General features: G+C 37.0%; 1 long non-coding RNA gene across 1 annotated transcript; it reads left to right on the plus strand.

Annotated features, from left to right (window-relative positions):
- Nucleotides 1-347: 347 nt before the first annotated feature.
- LOC149989954 (uncharacterized) lies at nt 348-1,353 on the plus strand. Its single transcript, XR_016505509.1, has 2 exons — nt 348-610; nt 971-1,353. It is a non-coding gene; the product is annotated as an uncharacterized LOC149989954 (long non-coding RNA).
- Nucleotides 1,354-4,211: the final 2,858 nt, after the last annotated feature.

A 4,211-nucleotide genomic window follows, 5' to 3' on the forward strand; every position in this document is an offset into this window, starting at 1 on the left:
TGAAGTATACAAAATCCAAATCTAATGAAAACAACTCATTCACAAACTTCTTTTTGTTGTTAAACTAAAGCCTTGTAGAAAATTCCTAATGTAAAATTAAATGTTTTTCTTGTTGTTCAACAAAAAACTTATTACTTCTAAGCAAAAATCTCTCTTAAAAACCCAAGTTTACTTATTCAAAAAGATAAATATTTTATTTTTTTATTAATTTATTCACATTAGCATAGACAATCGTTCTCTTTTACTAAATTATCTCCAACTTTCCAATCCCTAAAAGGCACAAGCATTGTATAATTAAGCATCATCCTTCCTTCCAATGCCAATGTCCAACCTTGTCTTGCCTTTTCCTAAACCCTAAGACCTCCCTTTTCATACTTGGTGGCAATGACTCCGGATGTAGTGACGCGTTCCAACCGTGGAGCTGGATACGTGAAATAGGGTTTTTATTCTATTTTTAAAATCAGCAGGAATCGATGAGAGTTGTGGCAACGAAGAGAAATTGTGCGATAAAGCAGAGGAACAGAGCAGCTGATCAAATGAATACTAGAATAGAAATGAAGAGTGTAGGGTGGTGGCGAGCGGGCAGAGCTTGGACAGGATCGCAAACGAGGTCAGCTGCTCTTTCCTGATTATTATTCGTGGACATAATGTTTTGCAGGGATCGTCACTGTTGCAACTCCGATCTGTTCTTGAAGTTTTACACCTCGATTACAGTGGCCGGTCGATGCGAGAAGCAGAGCATGCTTGACAATTTGCCTTGCTCTCTCGGCATCACTCCCAGCTAAGCGACCAGGAAAGCACGTATGGTACGGTGGTGGTAACTAGCTTCGTAGCTTCGGGTGCGATGTAAATATGCGAGATAGGTCGAGAGAGAGAGATTTGCCAAAGGGGAATTGGTGCGTTGTGGTGAGGGATTTCGCTGTGCCGATTTAGAGGTGAATGAGCGATTGATTATCGATCACGTTTGCAGGTCAATGAAGTCATGGAGGAGGATATACTGGCAGATGAAGAGCCAGCCAGCGAAGACAATGAAGCTGTTCCGATCTCCGAGACTGTTTCGTGTCCGTGCTTGCCAAGTCATGCAGTTCCTCTTCGATTGAAATTTTGGTTTTACAATTCCTCTGAGTTCGTAGTGCATGCTTTAGAGACTGTCACAGTGACACTTAAGACCTGTCGGCATCCTAGAAAGGTGAATTTAGGCAACAAGATGGCATTCTCTTCGTCTAACAATATTTTGTACAGAATTCTGTTTCGGTTCGCTATTCGAAAGTAGCACACCTATCCTGCTAATTGATACTTCAAAAAAGCTCTTTCGAGTTTTCTTTCAACTAAGTTATCTGAAAAGAAGACATGGCCATTGTCATTTCGGAACCAGTTTGATCATCAAGAACGCTTTCGTTTCCACCTTCACACTCATCATGCATCTTGTCGTCGCAGGTTGGACGAGTTCGGAACCCGCTCTGTATCAGGGGTTTCCACATTTTCAGAATCCGCTCCGCATTTGCGCTATGAGTGAGCGGATCCTGGAGCATCCACCCATTCCCGTCGAGATACAGCTGCTTATATTTGAAAAACTCACCTCCATACGCCGCCATACCGCCATAATCCGTCACTTCCCAATCCAGCCATGCCGTTGGAAACTCTTGCTGCATCAAGAGCGGCCACACGTCGCGAAACCGCAGCGTGTAGTGAAGATCCCGCTCAAGCAACTTGTAGCAGTTTTCGTGGCACGTCAAGCCGTGGGGCCCGTCATCCGGATACCAGGGGATCCCTTCTGATCTGAGGTATGTTGCGCATGCGAAGCGAGACGGTTTCCCTTTATAATCATCAATAGCAAAGGTGCTGTAGTGTTCGTAACCATTCAAAGGGATGAGCTCCTCCGCCTCGGTGATACCTACGTAGTGATTGAGCCATTCCAAACTCTCGGGACTCAGAGCTCGCAAGCATTCGTCCCACTCGGGAGCATCCTCGTTCGGGGCCTGGGGAGGACCTCCACAGACCACACACATTTCGTCGCCCTCCATAGCCAGAAATCGAACAACAACAAAAACAAAAACCAAAAGTGCTCAATCTTCTTCTTCGATTTCAAACAAGACACTACCCCAATTCAATCAACCGTGGAGCCTTCCCTCTGGCTACGAATCCAGCTCTATTCTCACGCCTGTGGTGTGATTCCCGTCGGTGAGATTTTATCTGCGCGTTCTTGAGCTTGAGATTCAAGCTTCTGGACATCAGCGCAGTTTCCCATGCTTTCCGTGGGGCAGCGTCGTCCATTCTTCGTCCCCGATGAGCCCGTACTTTGCTGGTGATGAAGCTTTTCCTTCTTCAACCACGTGTTTTTGATTTTTTGCCTTCACTTCACAAGTATATAAAACAATTGTGTGTGGAAGTGTGTGCTTTTGTGCCGAGGATTTGTGTTCTTGAGATCGTAAATTTCATGATTTTGAAGTTGAACTGTTTTTTGATGAAGATTGAAACCACAAGCAATCAAATCGGTAGAATCTTGAGATCAGAACGATGCTTTAACAGATTGGTTTATAACTTTTTTACCCTTGTGTTCAACATTTTGTTGAGAACAGGAATAGAGCAAGGGATGAAAGATTTAATTCAATATTTGAATTCAATTTGGAAACAAAAAAAATATTTTTTGTTTCTTATAAACCTCGTTATTTCACAAAATAAGTGCTCTTTTTTACTCTCCAGAATGAAAGCTTTTGGACGTGTCAATTTTACTACAAAAATGAAAATGTTAATCTAGATATTTGCTGAAATTGTACACTGTTCAAGTAAGAACAGTAGATTGTTGTGTTGCAATAAGATTGAATTTGAAAATATGAGGTGTTGTTCATACTTATTATAGTATAGAAACTTTGAATTACTCCAAAAATAAAATAAAATATTTGAATTATACTGTATTAATATATATATATATATATATATATATATAAATAAAGAAAATGATAACTTGGTGCTTTACTTTCTATATATATATGTATTTATATGTATTTACATATATTTATAAAATACCTACCACCACATATATATATATATATATATATATATATATATATATATTATAAAAAGTGGTTGTGATGATGCAAATAATTGTTGGTTGAAACACACAATGCATGATGAATAATAAATTAACTAATGTAAATAACTACAAGATTATTCTAGCATAACTTAAAATGATTAAATGAGAGAATTTAGCAATTGATACTATAAACAAAGATTTTAATTATGATTTTTTTTATTCTATATATATATATATATATATATATATATATATATATCTATTTCAATCAATAATATTTTTAGTATTAATACTCTATAATAATATAATTCTTGATATATTATGTTACATTTTTATTTTATTTTTGAACCAATCTTATATTAAGATCTTATAGTTATTTTTAGGAAAATATTAAATATACCTACTTTTTTATTAAATTGATCTATCCTATCATAACCATTATTAAAAAAACAAATCATCTCTAGAAACCATTATTAGAAAAATAGATCAACTCCAAAAATCATCATTACAATCATAGCCACTATCTCCACCTTCTTATTCATAGTCTTTATTTCAATTCCTCTGTTCTTAGCATTTTCTCTCTCAATTCCCAATCTCTTGCTTTGTGATGTTTTTTTCAATAATTTTGTTTGGACTAATAATACAAATAAAATTTTTCAATCAATGGATGGTGCAAAGTTTGCAATTCACCTTATTTATAAGGTTGATTTTGTCATGGACATACATATTTATTCTAATAATTACTTCAATATTATGAATAGATAAAAGTAGGCTAATTTGATAATATCTCTCACGGACATAGAAATACAGACTCGAGATCTAACAAAAAGTTCAAGAAAAATTGACAAGAACTAGGTTAATCAGATGAATACAAGAACAACACCAAAGAGGTGAGCTAGAACTCCAAGAGATGTGTTGTCGAGACTGAAGAACTCTTCAGCCTCGATTCCAATATATACTCCTATTTAGGAAGCTTCTAAAGCAACTTCTACTAACTAGAAAGCTTCTAGAAGGTTCCAGAGACTTGCTTCTAGAAGGTTCTAGAAACTTGTCTTTAGAAGGTTCTAAGGACTATGTCCCTAATATCACCCCCTCCTTTAGCTTCGAGGTCTCTGAGAAGCAAAGTTATTGTTAATTAGTACCAACGCAAGAAAATGAAGACCTGTCGCATAACGTC

This window comes from Physcomitrium patens, chromosome 1, assembly GCF_059467195.1.
Source record: "Physcomitrium patens ecotype Gransden chromosome 1, ASM5946719v1, whole genome shotgun sequence".
NCBI classification, from domain to species: domain Eukaryota; kingdom Viridiplantae; phylum Streptophyta; class Bryopsida; order Funariales; family Funariaceae; genus Physcomitrium; species Physcomitrium patens.